The sequence below is a fragment of the Poecilia reticulata genome, linkage group LG21 (genome assembly GCF_000633615.1).
Source record: "Poecilia reticulata strain Guanapo linkage group LG21, Guppy_female_1.0+MT, whole genome shotgun sequence".
NCBI lineage: Eukaryota > Metazoa > Chordata > Actinopteri > Cyprinodontiformes > Poeciliidae > Poecilia > Poecilia reticulata.
In genome coordinates this window covers 17,877,984-17,895,604 of record NC_024351.1, presented here as the reverse complement: position 1 = coordinate 17,895,604, position 17,621 = coordinate 17,877,984, and the positions used below count along the sequence as shown (strand labels likewise).

Below are 17,621 nucleotides of genomic sequence, written 5' to 3'. Positions count from 1 at the left end.
CTAAAAATATGACTCCTGGATCCCCTCACCCCAAATCTTGCCTGCGTCCATAAATCAGGCGCCGGACACAGAGGCTTAGATTTGGCAGAGCGTCAGCCGTGCCTCCAGTGACCGGTCCCGTCGCTCACTCTGCCACTGCTGACTGGAGCTGCTTAATTAATGTGGCAATTGAACGCCGCATATCATAATGAACACACTGCCCCCTCTATCTGAGCCTTCCTGGGCTTGTTATTCTTGGTCGGCGCTAAAGGATGTGTCCCTGTGTACGCTCGGATATTTATAGGTAATGGATCTATTAAAATGCATGAGAGCGAATTAAAAAACAAATAAATGCGAAGGTGCTCCGACGAGCCCGAAATGTTTGGAGAAGGGTGTGTGGGGGCACGGGAGGGGTCCCTCGGTTTGATGTGTTTTCACAGCGCGCCTGTCGAATTTATCACCTTCACCTCTGTTGGTGCTACTCCGCCGGCTCATTTCATCACGCGGAACACACAGGCCGTTTGAGCCCCGGACATTTTTCATTTTCACGAGGATTTCTACGTGGTATTTAAAAAAAAGAAGAAAAAAAAACGCACTCGAGAGAAGGCTGGCTTGAAAGATGTGAGTAACCTGCCCTTTTCAAAGCGCAGAAATAAATGGTTCACTTTCACCAGCCGAGTGATGACAGAGAAGTTGATGTGGGTCTTTTTCCACCACTGAACACACAGATTATCTATTATGGAGGGTTATAACTCCCGAAGCTCATTGATGGCAGTCCTCCTCCGAGCTCGGGAGCGACTGTATCTGTCTGACAGCAGCAGGTAGAGGTTAATGCCTCTCCATTTGTAACTCTTTGCAGTGTGTAATGCCACCTCCCCTGGCCATAAAGACCTCGTAAATCATGCGCTCCAATCCGCCGTGATTCTCCGACTAGACGTGGCCCGATTTACGACTACACCTCCGAGCAGACCTCTCATCCCTTATCCTCCTGTAATCCCCCCCGTTTCTGCTATCCTGTTAATGCTCTTTTCTCTCTCTTTCCTTTCCAGGTGTCTGCACTCTGACTTAGCTCCGCGGCTAGCCAAAGCACACAAGGAGAAAAAAGATCTGCTTTCAAGAACGGCTAATAGTATTTGACATAATTTACGACCGACTTGACGTATTGTGACATGTCGAACCTGTTGGACTCCCCCCCCCCCCCCTTTCTGAGTCCTCCAGCAATCTTGGAGTAGTTTAAAGCCGCCTACATGGAAGAAGCTTATCTATCTTGGAGCAAAGAGATTCCCTGTCTGTAACAAATCATGCATCTTGATTAGTTGGACCGTGCCATGAGCTGGGGATACGGGTAACTGAATTTGGTAACGATCCCTCCGATTCCCAACCTTGGACGGCCGCTCAACGTGATGTTCTTTCCAGATAGAGCGAAAGCAAAATCCAAACCCGACTGCCGAAAAATGATCTTCGAGTGAGTTTAGCCTGAAAATGGAAGATTCCAGCTGAGATCGTATCGCTCTAATTCAGGATTGTGTCCGTGTGTCTTTCACATGTTTGAACCTCGCTCCGGAGTCTAGCACTTCATCTGTTTTCTCACCTCGGGCCCTGCGCCGTTTCTCAGGCTTCATGGTTCTTGTTATACTGGGAAGACCTTCAGTGAGCTGACTTTGAACCCCAATCCAATTTCTTGCTGCAACCTAAAACCATAAAGAGACACTTTTAAAGAGTCTTTGTTTCGGTCATTGAGGAAAGGAAACAGTCTTTTTTCTTTGGGGATGTGTTTGTACTCAAAATAGTAGATCCTTTGTTTCAAAAGGCTTTCATTTGTTATGGCTGCGAGCCTCTGTTTTTGCTGCAGTTCGGAGTAAATGAAGTTGGGAGAAAGTTTTCTTGACTCCGAGCACAAGTTTGTGTTTCTTTGGATGGTTATGGTTTGTGCTAAAACCATGGACTTAGTCGTTCAGTAGTCTTCCACTCTAGCGGTGGGGAAAAGAGGGAAAGTCCAATAATCTTGTTTGACAGTTGGGAGCAGGGGGCGCATGGCTATGGTGTCCCACAATGCAACTGTAAAAACAAACAGCGTGCAACTGCGCAAAGAGCGGGAGGGCGGGGGCGGGGGGGTGATCTTCACCCCTCTGGAGAACGCCTGCATGTACGCACGCAGACCATACTACAGGCCTCACATGTGCCAGACATTAATCCTGTCCACTTCACACCCACATGTGTGTTATGACAACCACAACTTATATATGTGTCTTGATTTCTTTTGCCTTTGCCTCGGTTGTTTTTTTTCGGTGCAAGTCGGGGGGTGAGGGGGTTCTAATCCTGTTAAGACCTGCCAGGGCTAATACAATGACAGGTCAAGCCACCGTCACTAACACTCCACCATCACCTCAAGATCAGGGGTGTTGACACGGGAGAGGAGAGCGGCCGTGTTGCTTCTGAGGTAGTTACATTCAAACCGTGGGGAATCACTCCTGACGGTTTGGTACGTGAGGAAGGCGTGGAGATGGCCATTTGTTCTGTGTCGGGCCCGGGAGTGGAAACCACAGCAAGTTCTGTGTTTACAGCCGAGATGACTTTTTCCACTGTTGGTGACAAAGGACGTGTCTTTTTAAAACCAAAGTACAAAGCAACATTAAAGGCTTTCCAATCTTCCATCTGGGGCAAATTTGTGATTTGTGTCATTCTTAAGCAACTGTGGTCTCTAAAAATCCATTAAAAAAACATTTTATACACTTTTACCTCAGCTTCACCTTCAGACACTTATTTAAATATAAAAAATATTTATACTGAAAGTACATAGCTGTATTGCAATTTTTGCTCTGTTTAGAGCATTTTGTAAAACTGTGTTATTAGTACCCAGTCAGAGCAACTATATACAAAAGTGATGCAGTGTTATAAAAAAAGGAGCAGTGCAAATTATATTTATAAAATTGAGTTTGTTACCAAACCACTATTAAATTGAGCCATTGTTGTACCCGAAACTGAGATTATTCAAGTTGCTAAAATTTGAACTTCTATTTTATTTTATAGCTGCATTCTTCTTTTCCGCCTGCAGGGGCAACTCATGATGCTGCTTGTGTATACCGCCTTACAGCCAGCCTTCAACCTTTTAGCATTTTGTGTTCACACATTTTAGGTGGTAGTCAAACTAGAACTGCACATTACTTTCAACAAACCATCCCCTTGGTGAAACATTGTGGTGGCAGCTTCATACTGATGAAAAAAAAAAAAGTTGGATATGGTAAATAAAGGGCAATTCTAAATAGAGATCTTAAACATGCGGCCAGAGCTTTTCATGGAATGGTTTAGATCATAGCATACTTAGGTGTTAGAATGTCCTATTCAAAGTCCAGGCCTAAATGAAAATGGGCGATCTGTGAAAAGATTTGAAAATGGACACATAACAGTTGTTCTCCACCAAGTTGAAATGAATATGAGCTATTTTGAAAATAAGAATAGGCAAAAATTGGTTTCCTTAAACAATGAGTGATGCAATTAGTTCCTTCTTACTGACAAAAAACTGTATATTCTGTCAAGACCATACATTTTCTAATAGGTTAGGAATACGTCTGTATCACAGTTTTTCTTGTTGCTTCAAAATACACATCAAAGTATCATAACTGGGGCACTTACACTGTTAACATGGATCAATTGTTATAAAGTCTGTGCAAAACCCTCAATCTACTGGAAAAACTTTAAATTTAAACCAAGTTTAAAAACAATAGTATTTTTTATCAGAATGTGTCGCCAGAAGGTGGCCTGCTAAAAGCCAGGGCAGAGTCCTTCGCTTTGCTTCGTACAGAAGGTCTCGATGCTCAGCTATTGACAAACGATTGCTTCCTGGAGGCGTGAACTCTGTTGAAGTTTTACATTCTACGCGATTGCTAATGTTTGTCTGCAACGTATGTAATGTGCCAGGTCGAAACTATAAAGCTCACTGGAAATTGCAAGTATAGCAAACAATCATGCGAAGAGAGAAGTCCGAAGCCGAATTAGGCGACTGTTGATTGTCAATTCAAGATTGAGTAGTATGGCCAACACTGACGGAACGGCTTCGTTCACTTCCTCCGCTGCCATTGCTAAAAGTACAGGCAGACTACAATGCTAATTTCGGCCTAAAAATCGACAACTTCTTCTGTTCACTGATTGGCCCGGAGGAGTCCAAGTCGACTGGAGAAAGACCAACCTGGTGCGTGGAATATGAATCAAGCAGAATAGCGTACTAAGGTAACCAGAAGGTATAACTTGGGAGAAAGTGTCACTCCAGGAAAGCTTTGGGCATGACCTGAACCTGAACAAAGCTTTAATATTTTGACTTCTCAACTTTATAATAAAGCCCCTGGGGTAGAACAGCTAATCACGCTTTCTAAACCAGCTAGAACCCTGATACTTTTACCAGGACTGAGCCAGCACAATCCAGTTTTGTGCTGTTGAGCTTTTCAACAGACCCATACATGCCATGTATGTGCGTGTACATGCACACACACACACACACACACACATTGGATGTGCAGGACGCAGAGCGTGGACTCCTGGGATTTGGCTTCACACCAACGCACACGGCACCACACACAAACACACGCTGTGGTTATGTGGTTTCCTCTGCGGCAACTCGGCTCATCCAGACTCTGACCACCTCGGTCCCCACTACCCCAACGTTCCCCGCGATCCCCGGGGGGATCGCGGGGAACGCGATCCCCCCGGGGATCGTTGGGCACACGCGTCTTCAGCTGTGGGCAGGGAGCCAGCAGCTGGGGCTCGGGTTGGGGGGGCCACGCATGTGGGGCAGAGGGGAGAAATCCGAGAAGAGGATCTATTAAGGAGGAAAGAAAAGAAAAAAAGTGGGAGAAAGGAAAAGGATGGAAGTTCGGTCAGCAGAGGTTACCTATCACATAGTTTATCATATACAAAATTCCCAAGTGAGGCGGTCATCCTGGAGACTGAAAAGTAAACGTCTGTGCGCTGATGGAGACGAAGCGATGGTGACACACACTGCGGCCTTTGTGCGAAAGCCTCGGAGGAGTTCGATGGGCTCCGGCGTGACCTTTCAGTGTAAATTGAATATATTCCACGGACTGTTATTCGATTTGCGATGTCGACATGTTTTCATGGCCGTGGAGGAAAGAGAAAGAGAGAGGGGAAGAAAAAAAAAAGCAAGCAAGCAAAAGAAAATAATCCAGGTTGACATGTTTATTTATGCTTTTTGATCTAGCTCAACAACTGTGAAATATGCTTGCTCTCAAAACTATAACTCCAGAAGAACCAAAAGATTTAGCTTTGTCTATTAGCCTGGCGTTGCTCTGGGCCCGCCGTCAAGAGAAAGAAAACGTTGCACCATCTTGGGAGGGAAGGGTTGGCTGGTACAGTGGGAACCCTGGCTGATTGTCAGGGTTGCCCTCATGGCCTGTTAATAGCTTCTTTTCCTGGATGGTCATCACCCAAATAAAAGGGGGAGACATTAAGACAGAGGAAGTCAGCAATAAAAACGCAGCCAGTGGGAAGATCATAGAGAGACAACATTAGTAATATCAACCCTCCTCATCATCGTTTCCTCGTTAGAAAGACCTTCCAGGCCCACATAAATAGAACCTGTGGAAAGTTTCACTCCTCTCTGGAGGGTCCCCCCCCCCCCATCTCTCCTCACTCATTATATTTCTTGCCCTCGACTTTTCTTGCCTTGTTTTAGGAAAATTCCGCTGGTGGTAATGGCGTGTGCCCCTGCAGCCCTGAAGCCTTCCATGCGACCGGCACCGAGACGAATTTCCAAGTTTGTGTTGGTTTTAAGCAAACAGACCAGCTTCCACCTCATTCATCTGCATAGCTGACCCCCTCTGTCCTGGAAGTTGGTGTTCTACCAAGAGCTTGGACCGGAGCATGGCAAACTCAAGCGATCCGAATCTCCTCCTCCTCCACCTCCTCCTTCTTCCTTTGCGCTGTGAGTTACTTTGCTTTGATATCCGGAACAAAGCCAACGGAGAACAGGAAAAGGAGACAGGGGGAAGACGTTTACGTATGCTTGTTAAATGTCACCAGTTAGGAAAAAGGCCTCACACATAGTGGCACGGAGTTCGCCAGGGTAGCATTGCGATCTCAAATCAGGACAACATTGCCATCTGCAGGAGAGCAGCGAGTCAAATCAACAAAAGTTACATTGAACTATAAAAAAAAAAACACAAAAAAAGGTGAGACTATAATTTGAGAAAGGTGGAAACCTTAATTATTTGCAGCACAACTGCCTCTGAAGTTGGTTTTTGCTACGGGTGTCACCCTGACAAGATCCGGACGGTGGTGCCATTTATTTAGCCAGTTGTGTTGACGCCCACCCGCAGGTGGCAAAGGTACACCGAATCCTCTGCCAGCTGTTTGCAAGCCCCTGCAGACCCAGCCCTGCTTGGCTCCGGTCCGCGGAGCTGCCTGATCTCCAGGAAGAGAGGAAATGGTTTATAAATTTCAGGGGGGGTTTTTCTTTAAAAGCAGAAACTTGTGAAGAAAAACCTGGCCCGGTGTTTCCTTTTATTTAGTAACTAGAATGAATGAAATGTTTCTAAATTAGCGGCCGTCGCAAGTCGCTTTCAGGGAGGTTGTTATTTGCAGCGCAGGTGTTTCAGTTGTTGTTGAGGCTTGATTACATGCCTGTTTCACAACAGGAAGTCTCCCAAAATGACAGGAAGCAGATAGAACACGCTTAGTGTGAGAATAAAGGGAGAAATTGGGATTTTAACGCGAGATTCATTTGCACCTCGTGTACCGACTGAGCCACACGCCATCCCATCAATATTATGTTAAATCAAATCACTATAAAATAAAATAAAATTGGAATTTAAGAGTAATGGGGAAAGTAAAGCTTTGAAGTTCTCTCTGTCCATTCTTATCCCGTTCCAAATAAGAAAAGTCACAGTTATCCCACTTCTGGTCAATGGGAACGTCGGCTCTGGCTTCTTGGATCTTAAACTCTCAGCCAGCAAAGGATAGCAGTCCAGCTCCTTACTTCACCGTCTGTTCAACGGAGTCCAAGTCTGTTGTCTCCACATTCAGGAGTCCAACAGAGACAAGTCTCAGAAGTAAGTAAGTAAGTAAGTAAGTAAGCTTTATTTCTATAGCACTTTTCACAGACCAGGATCACAGGGAGGTTGTTATTTGCAGCGCAGGTGTTTCACCTGGATGTACAAACCAGTGATGTAAATCGAAATAGCATAAGAGGATTGAAACAGTTGATCAGACGTGGTGGCTCATCTGTCGGATGATAAAACTTCCAGGTCTTTCGTTGTCAAGGACGCATTTTCCTCCATTGTTACTATGCATCATTGACGTGTCCGGCTTTTAAAATCCCCCTGACTTTAAGGAACTTCTTGCCATATTCAAGGTTAACTAGGAGTTAGAATTTTAAACCTTGTCTAACAAACCTTCAACTAACTAAATCATTGAGAAAGTCAATGGACCCTACTGGATATAATATTAGACATGAAATTCATAAGCATTTAAAAATATACATTTTTTTCTTTTCATTACCTGTCACGTTGCTCACAGACATTTTCCCATTATGGGACAGTAAAGGATATTTCTTTTCTACTACTACCTCCTTGCAACTTTTTACCAAAATCTCGACTGAAAAAAATCTCAAGTCTGCCTTCAATAAAAAAAATTTAAAAAAAAGCTTGTGTGTTCGAGGAAATGCCTCTTTCTTCAGATGTGAAATCAGTTTGGCATGTTTAGCATTTGGATTTCACGACGGCCTGCCTCGGTACGGTCGGTCACGGAAACGGGGGGGCGTGAGGGAGACGCCGCCACCGCCTGCCTTGTCATTACCAGCACAACGAAGCACAGTTCACACTCAGCTGTGGCATGTTTGGAAAACTTCAAGCAAAGCAACATGAGGAAAGTGAAAAAAAAAAGAAAGAAAGAAAGAAATCCTTAAAAATCAGTTCCACTATCCCGTAAATTACAATCTTGCATTTTTCATTTCCTTTCACCATACAATGTCATTCATTGGCCTCCAAGCCAAACACGGGGGGCCCCTGCAGGCTGCGCAGTTCCGCGGGACAAACTGCCCCTCTCATGCGGTCACAAGCTGTCGGGAGCACAGAAGCCTGATTAAAAAAACAATCCATTCCTTGATGCAGAGCGGAGAAGCTGGGAGGTGGGAGGACTGCGTGTAGATTCGATCATCGCCAGTGTTTCAGGAGCCGTTCTTTTTTCTCCCGCTTTCTCACAGGCGGTTTGAGATACACGACATCCAATTAATTCTTCCAACACCAAGCTCCGCAAATTCAAACGCATTACAAGTCCGACGATATACTAAAGATGCCGACTGCTGCCATGTCACATCTTCACCTTTGGAAACTTTGAATAGTGAAATTTCATGGCAATTATAGTACAATTTCACGCTAAGAAAAAGAATGTGCCTACCCAAACATGCTTATTCCACGCCTCAGGAAACAGTTTAAGCTTCTCGAACTCCGAGGCAGAGACGGAGTTGGCTGCTGATATAATAGAAGCCTGTTTGTGTAACAGCCGAGCCGCATTTATTAGCGTTAGATATCTAAATACCATCTGAAAACCACGGCTCATTCTGATCGTGCAGGATCTGCAGCAGTGGCGATGTAGCTTTAATGTCTTTTATGCTTTGCAAAAATGTTAACGTGCTTTGCATTCTTTGTCATGTTACAACCACTGTGTTACAGCCGCATGAAAATACAAAGACTTAGACCTTTAAAAAGGTTCTTCGCAAAAAGCTCTGCCGTTTCAAAGTCTTTCCACGCATTCTCAAATGGGTTTAAACCTGGGCTTTGACTGGGCCATTTTAACACATGCATGCTTTGATCCGAATCATTTCATTGTAGCTCTGGGTGTTATGTTGAAGTCTTTTGTAGTCTCCTCAAACCAGTTTTGCTGTACATGCCAACAAAAAACAAAACAAAACAAAAAATAAACTTTTATATGTACTGTGTTAATGTTCAGGCACATAACTTTAACCTGTGTCTCCGGAGCCACAAGTGGCTCTTTGGACCTTCCACAAGGTCTCTTTAAAATCTTAGCAAAACAATTCTGAATGGCTAACTAATGTTTTTTAAATATATTAGCAAATGCATGCTTAGTAGTTTTCCTTCTTCGTTGAATAATTGCTTTGAACTTCTACAACAGAATGACACTAAAAGCAGCAGTTATATTCTTTAGATATATTCTTCTTGTTTTAAGGTTGGAAGTTATGTGTGTTTTTTTCTTTTTTTTACTTATTTATTCAACATCCCATAGCAGAAAATATATCCACTTCTTTTTTTTTTGTAAATATTCAAGTTTTAATTTGTTTTGAAATCTAAATATAATAATAAAAACTTCTGGTTCTTCAAAAATTGCATATTTCCTAAAGTGAATGTTTATCAAAAAACATTCACTTTAGGAAATAAAGTGTTTGGGGTTTTTTTGATTGAAAACTTAATTTAACATTATCGGCTCTGAATGAGTTTCATTTGCTGGACTGAGAGCAAAAACAGACAAAAAAAAGTCTCTTTGGATTGTTAAGGTTGCAGACTGCTAAGGTTGGTGGTTTGCAGTTTAGCTGTACTCTAACATTTCAGATGACGGATTGAACTGTGAGGCCTTCAAAGAACAGCTGGACTTATTCTGAGGTTAAATTACACATCGCCAGTCTCGTAACACATGGGTGCAACTGGTTGCACTGGATTTTGCTTAGGGGTCTCAGAGTAAAAGAGGCTGAACATGCTTATCTGTCTTATCAAACTGGAAATCATGCATCCCTCTTCTTCCCCATAACAAGTATACACTATAAAATAAACAAGTATGAATACCCTTACATGCACTTTTAGCCCCGTTGCTAGGTGCCTGTAGGATGCAACAGAGCGATCTTAAATGACAGTAGCGGTTTGACAAAGGAAGTGGATTATTACTTTAGAAGGCGTCTGTTTTTCTCATCAGTGCTGGATGCTGTAGTACTTTTTGACAGAGATGCCAAACAGTTTTCAAGCATGAAAGCTGATAAGAGACCTGATCCGTCGCAATAGAGTCATGTGAGCTAGGGTTCTGCTAATTCTAACATTTTGGCGCCACGCTAAGTTCTTGGAAAAAAAAAAAAAAAAAAGCACCTGGCCTCTGCTTAGAAGGGCCTCGCGTGTATGCATAATCTAAAAAGACAGCGCTAGCAGAACTCTACCTCCTCATTAGATTTCACCCCAAAACACAACAACACAATCTCGCCATTACCCTTGGGCCAGTCTGCCACGTTGTTATTCCGGGCAGCAGACGCGGGATTCGATTTCAGCAGACTTAGCCGACCTCTGCAGCAGAACCCGGCAGAACCGTGCGGAGGTGCAGTCAGCCGGCTGTCCTCCGTGCTGGCTCTCTGCCTAAGCAAATTCTTTAACTCTTACAGACAGAAAACAAAGCCGTTTCGCCTTTCTTTCCCCCTCCTCAGCTACCTCCATCTATAAAAGAAAGGAAAAAAAGAAAAACGGAATCAAGCATCAAGACGATGTTTTTGACAACTTTTTCGCTCTTGCGATTTTACACTGCTCCTGCAAAAAAACCAAAAAAACCCGAGTGAAATTCCCCCAAAAAACTCCCTTTCAGTCTTTCTGCTCCACTGTTGCTTATTTTGCTTCTTGCCTTTTTTTTCCCCTCCCAAACGTGTTATTCATCCTGTTCCCAGTGTCTCCAGGCACACTTCAGGAAGAGGATATAAAATAAACAGCCATGTTTTTGCCCCATCGCTCGGGCCTTGGCAGCCTGTACCTGTAACAATAAACAGCAGGGGGGGGGTTTTCTGCGCTTGTTTATACTCATCTCTTTTACTCATCCCTTCCGCACTCACTCGAGGACAGAAGCACAACAGGAACCAGATTGTGTCTGTGGATTTGCTCGGCAGACGCCCCACGAGGAAGCCCGGGGTCGGTGGAGACTACTAGACCATGATGGAGCGGAGGCTGCTGTCAGGTTCGCATGCATCATGCCTGGCAGAGGAGAGGTTTTCTTAGGAGGGACACCAACCATCTGAGTGTTAAAAGGACTAAATCACCAGCTGAATGTCAAAGAAACAAAACAGTTTTACTTGCACGGAAACAGCTTGTGTTGTGTTGCTGTGTGGTTGCTAAAATAAAATTGAAAATCCTATCTGGAATTTGCAATACACCATGTGCTTTTTTTTTTTTAATTATGCAAACCTTAATGTGTTTTAACAATAAACTAAGTCAAATTGTTTATAATTTTAGAATGAAAGTAGAATGAAACTTTTTGCTGATAAAAATGCTAAAAATTAAAAATATACAAGTCATTACAAATCACTTTTAGTTTGAAATACACCATTAGATGTGGTGATCAATCTCTTCCATTGTTGTACATGTAGAGGCGAACAGTTTTACCCGTTCCATTTCGCAAAAGACCTCAGGGAGATCACAGAGAGAGCATCCATCAGATTAACATCTCAATTGGGTTCAGGTTGGGGCATTGACTAGGCCATTCTATCACATAAATAAGCTTTGTTCTAAACCGCTTTATTGGGCTCAGATTGTCAGGAAGGTGAAGATTTTTGTAGCTTCTATCAGGGTACATTTTTTTTACCCATCTTCCAATCAGATCTGGTCTTCTTTCTTGTACAGAAAGAGAAGCATGCCCACAGGATTATACTGCCACTACCATCTTTAATGGTGAGGATAGTGTGTTCACAAGATGGACAATGGTCATTTTCCACCAAAAATGCCATCTCACAAATAGAAAGAGTTCTGTTTTGCTTCCATGTGTTTTCTTGACTTGTGGCAAATAGTAGCAGGACGTCTTTCAATGCCTTGTTTTTTGTGTTGCTTCTCTTTTACAAACACAAGATTTGAGAAGAGTACAATAAACTGTCCTATCATCAGATTATCTCACCAATTTAATCACATACATTCCAATTAATTCAACTTAGTGCATTAACATCAGTTTTAAAAGTTTTCTATAAGGTAACACAGCAGATTGAATCAAGTCTCACTGACTTCTCTGAATGATGCTCTCCCAGCCTGGCCTATCATTAGAGAGCCAGGTTATCAGATTCTTTTCAGATGAACTTTTGGACCATGCTCAATGAGATGTTTAAGCATTTGGATATCATCTATCACCTATTAGCATCAATGGGGTTGATCACAAACGCATACAACACTTTTATTGATTAAAAACAAAAATATCCATCATTTTCCTTCAACTTCACAATTGTGCTCCACTATATATCCACATACTGTTGCTTGGCACTGTATGAAATGCATTTTATGCAATTTGTGGACCTTCATAACCATAATGGAACATTAACTGGAAAAACCAAAAACAATCTGGGGATCAAAAGACGTACAAATGGTTCCACTCTGCCTAAAGAAGTTCAAGAGACAGTCAGGATGTTTCACATAAATATCGTGAAAGGTTTGAGTGAAATTCGTAGAACACAGCCTTGACACCAGGAACAATGTTTTAGATGGACAACCACTGGATTTAGGATAACCTTGCTTCCTCGTTAAAGCATGCAAAATAATAATAAAATGAAACATTAACAGAAAAGAAATCCCTGAATATTGTGTCAAAAGTTTGACTGAATCTACCAGGACTACAACATATCCAACACTCAGACAGTATCCAGACTTATATGCTGTTACAGTTTCAAAAACAATTTTCTCAGTATGTTTAGACTCAATATTCTGCGGCCGAAAAGCTTCTATTACTCCAAAGTCGTCCAGGTTTAATGCGCTTTAACAGTACAGCCAATCTCGGCATGAACATCGGAGCGCCGTTCCCCAGCCAACTCTGGAGCTCTGATACGTTTTCCAGAAGGATGTGGGACTCATGAGCGTGGCAGCTGCTTAAAATAAAGTGACAATTTTTAATGGGGTTTCAAACCTCAGCGAGTCATTACATCCTGCCAACCCCCATCCCGCGATGGCGCGCGTCCAAAACCTCGGTTTTTATCTGACAGGACGCGGCGGGGAGAGATTGTTCTCCGAGCTGAGATCCATCAGGAGGCCTGCATGCGGTCAAAACGCTTTCTAGAGTTCCCTTATCCTTCAAGCGGGAGGCTTTTATAAGAGGCACACATGCTAACAGACTGAACGCAGGCTTTTGAGGCACCCCTCCTTAGACATAAGAAAATCCCTTAAAGTTGAGATAAACCTGTGGTCAGCTCTTCAGTCCGAGTCAAGTCACTTCAACAATAACGATAAATCCCCGATAAAAATAAAAAAAAAAAACATTCAGTGAAAGTTTGACAGAAAGAATAAAAGACATAAAACGAGCGAGAGACTCACAGGAAATGCAATTACTGTCTGTCTGGATCCGGCATTCCTCGACAGTATGGCCAATTTCACAGCAATTTCAGGATGTCAACAGGTTGTAAGTAATCATAATGAGCACCTTAATGTTTTCACACGGACCAGAGCAGCCCTTTGTGGCTTTATCCCCCGGCCATTTGATCCGCCTAATCATCTGCGAGCTTTTTAAAACATGTAGGAGCGAAAGGGCTCACACAAATCCCTGGAGGAGGCCCACCTTCTCTGTGTTTATGGAATCCTGACATTTAAACACTGTGTCAACACGGCTCAGGTTACCGGCTTCAGTTTTATTTAAAGGCTGGTAGTGTGCCATATAAGTGGACACTGTGCTGAAAGTGGGCCGCGGCCTCCAATGATGAGCGGAAGCAATATGTTAAGATTGTTTGACACCAAACTTTCCATTTGTATCCGGCAGGTAAAAGTTAGCCGCTTGTTAGGGCAAGGCTAGGAATATCATCGCTATGGATGATGCTACTGCTTTTTATATGGTTAATCAGTTGAACCCATAAGGAACTGGCATTTTGACTACTTTTAACAGATTGAGTACTTTGTACTGCTTTGTTGTTTGGTCCGAACCAACAATGAGGCAAACATTTCATAAATTCTCTAGGGACCTTAGCAAACAACTATTGTTGCAAACCGCTGGTCAGCTGGACAAAACAACAACAATACATATTTAAATACGTCTACCTGAAAAAATAAATAGTGCTACATTTTTTGGGTGTTTGATCAAAACATCTGCCATATACTAGGCTTAGGTCAAAATGAGATCATCTTTATATACTCTTGTAAAAATACCACACTTTAGATAGATTACCCAAATAAGAAAATAAATGTCAGATTTTTCAACTCACCTTATTTCAAATAAAGGCAACAATTATTCCAACAGCCTCTAAAGTAAAACATTAAAGTCGGACGCTGCAATTTATAACATTTATGTAGATTTTGAGATCTAGACTCAAACAAAAGTACTTTTCGCACAAGTAAAGTAAAGGGTTAGAAGTCCTCTTTCAGTCAGCTGACCAGAAGTTTGAAATTAACAGCTTAAGGAGGCGGGAGTGCTGCAGAGAAAGCTACTCTCTCAATTTAAGAGGCAGGAGTATTATGGTAAGAAATTGTTGGAGCTCTAAATGTTTGTCTTTAATAAGTAGCTCCAGATTTTCATCAGAAGGCCTCCTTGCCATAACCTTAATCTTTTAGCAGCCTCCATAGAGTCCCTGTCAGATTATATCAAATGAATCATATTTTCATTAATATTCATCTGATCAGATTATATAAATCTTTCTTCAGTAGGTAACCATTAATTGGCTCTGCAGAGAATAAGCCGAGGAAAGACTGAATGGATGAACTGGCATTCAGCATTTAATTATCTCAACATCAGTTTAATAAATAAACCATAACGACATCTGTTTCTTATGAAAACTTTAGAATATATTGTCTCTCTAGAAGCAAATTGCCTTACATTAAACAGAATGTACTGCAAATAATAACGAGAGGACATTAATCTCTGCAATGTCGGCGTACTCTTCATCCCGTCGATGCATCGTCTGTTTGAGACGACAGCCTGGTGAATAATAATGGATCATCTTTTTGTGACGCTATTCTTCCAATGACAGAAGAAGAATGAATGAGCGTTCATCTAAAACTCTCAAAAACAGCTTCATTTTTAGTCTTAGATTTACTTTCAGGCTTAATTCCCCTTATGTTTCAACAAAAGATCATTTTACCAACGCAACAAAGCAAATAAAGAAGCATGCAACATGTTTTCAGTCCAATGCTTTTATCCGACAAATCGTCCTCTATTAATATTTATCATGTCAGGATGGGGTTTTTTTTTTTGTCATTTTCATTTGCTTGAATTGTGCAGTTCTGTCAAGTCATTGGCACAGCTGGAACACTAGAGGGCCTCATTTCCTTAAAGGTCAATTTCAGCAGCAATGAAGCAGGCAAAGGCTAAGAGGAGAGTTTGCCAATGCTTAACGATAAAAAGGATAATTTTATGATATAGGGTCATTATATTTAATCTAGTGAAGTCTAAAATAAAATCAACTTTCATACAATAAGCTTGGACACCTATAATAGTTTAGGACATCTGGATAGAATTTTTACTTTTAACTATTTTTTTCAGTATCTAACTTCAGTTCTTGAAACTTCATTAACCATCATTATCATCATCATAATAATTAGCTGTGATCAGATGGTTGTTATTCATCCACCTGGTTTCCTGTATGTTATTGTGTGAATCTTCCACTACAGGCTTAATATTGGCTGTCATGGTGTGCAGGGAGATTTTTGCCATCAGAAGGATGTTGGGCTTGTTTCTGTTGCATCACAGGCTTTCAATAAAATTTGCATTATTGTCCGCCGTCAGCTGGCGAGACTTAATTACTATTTTAATTTGAATGTCATCCAGTTGCTTGTGGAGTCACCCTGAGCTGAACTAACATGAAGTAGTGGTTTTCTGATTTTATCAGTCTCTCACAATTTTTTTTTACAGCATACTGCTTCGATATTTCTCTATTATATTGTCTTATTTCATTCAGACTGAGGTTTGGCCTTCCACTAGGTCAGTGAAACACCTTGATTATTTCTCTTTTTTTCGTCATTGTTGAAGAGTTTCTGCTGTGTTTGAGATCATCGTCCTGTTTCATGAAACGTATCAGGAGGTTCCTCTCTCTCCACTCCCATCTCTCTCCTTTACAGGTGAAGCTGATTTCTGTGACGGATCGTAGTCACAAAACGGTAACCGGATCATCTCCTGTGTATCCAGCTCCTCCTGTTGCCTGATTGCTCATTGTGGTAATCAAGCCAACATGTGTAATTCCTGTTGCTTACCTACATGTTGCTAATCCTGAGAGTATCCGTGTAACATTGCATGTTGTGTGATCTGAGGGCTCGCTGGATTGAACTGGATTCAGTAAGTCTTTTGAACCTACCACCACAAAAGAAGTTACTGAACTACTACTGCTCATCTACTGTCAGAATCTGCTTTGTCAAACGTGATTTTTTTTAATCCTTGCTCACCTGACAACAACCTCTCTGGTACTGAGCTGCTACTCCATTCTTCTACAGGGAAAGGACAAAACTTAAAACTTTTCCATTTCGTCTCTGTCATCAGCATCCCAGGACCTCCAGTCAAACTCTCAATCCGGAAACCTCTGAAACACAAATAAGATAAAAGTTGCCATTTTACTTATTGAATCTCCAGTCCATCTCTCTTGTCACATTCTCTCTGTCAATAGATCTTCAAAATAACTTTGGCTTTACTGTGTGCTTAGTCACAATTTAATTCATGACAAGTATTCATGGTCCCAATCACTGTGGGAAGTCCAGGTTATGTGGCTGCAGAAAAAAAATTGAACCCTCAATACCCTCTAGCAAACCACGTTTCTTTTTTTTTTTTTTTGCTTTGTTTTAATCAAACACGGCAGCAATCATAAAGACGAAACATCTCTACGTTATCGTTGTTTCAAAGGACATTGTTCTAGAAAACTTTTGGTTCATTCAGATCAGGGTCTGGTAAAGTTTAGAATAGGCTTTTTCTAAGCCTAGCAGCCCTTACAAGCAAGTTCATGTTCCTCTTTTCAAACGTCTATGGTAATTAACTTTAAACTTCATTATGAGGCCTGCTTCTTTTTCAAAAGAGTAAAACTGGGAACAATCCAAGTTCTTACTGTCTCCCTGTATGTTGGTGGAATTGAAATTGTTTTCCACCAGTCCAACAATTTTCAGACACTTCTGAAATTTTTTTTTTTTTTTATGACGGGAAACTCAGGTAGAGTAGCTATTGTCATGGCAATGGAGATCCAAATAATAATAATAATAAAAAATCCACTGTTCAGGAAGAAAGTCTCAAGTACTCAGAAGCAAACACACAAAACAAGATTTTGACAGTAAATATCTGCTGTTACTGTTGCTTCCAGTTTAAACCCCGTCCTTTAAATCTGAAATCCTGCTGCGTTTTATACACAAATATGCTGTCCTTAAACGGATGAGCAGCATTAATCTCATTCAGCTGCAAAACTTTTGTTATCCGTGCCAAAACAGCAAAGTAAACAACACGAGAAGACAGTTTCATGAGCCTATGAAAGCACCAGTATAGTTATTGAAATAAAATTAACACATAGCTGCTGTGTTTAATTGCTATTACAGAAAACTACAATTCCATTCCAATTTCAACTGTATTCCATCATTTTTTTTCTTAACTTTGCACAAAATTTAATACGTCACTAATCTCGTCGGCTTTGCTTTAGGAAAATTGAATTGGCCAGATTGTTTCAGTAGACCGCCAGTATTTCTTTTTTTTTCTTCTTTATTCCATTTATTTTTAGCTTAATGCATTTT

General features: G+C 41.6%; 2 long non-coding RNA genes across 2 annotated transcripts in view; one reads left to right on the top strand and one right to left on the bottom strand.

Annotated features, from left to right (window-relative positions):
* The window catches only part of LOC103457848 (uncharacterized), a 31,317-nt gene extending 28,684 nt beyond the window's left edge, over nucleotides 1-2,633 (top strand). The window contains exon 4 of the long non-coding RNA XR_532487.2: nucleotides 1,029-2,633. This is a non-coding gene — a long non-coding RNA (uncharacterized LOC103457848). The remainder of the gene's footprint in view (nucleotides 1-1,028) is intronic.
* Nucleotides 2,634-10,208: 7,575 nt separating this feature from the next.
* On the bottom strand, nucleotides 10,209-16,975 carry LOC103457849 (uncharacterized). The gene is made up of 3 exons (XR_532488.1): nucleotides 16,840-16,975; nucleotides 16,302-16,435; nucleotides 10,209-10,418 (listed from the first exon to the last, which is right to left on the bottom strand). It is a non-coding gene; the product is annotated as an uncharacterized LOC103457849 (long non-coding RNA).
* Between the last annotated feature and the right edge of the window lie 646 nt (nucleotides 16,976-17,621).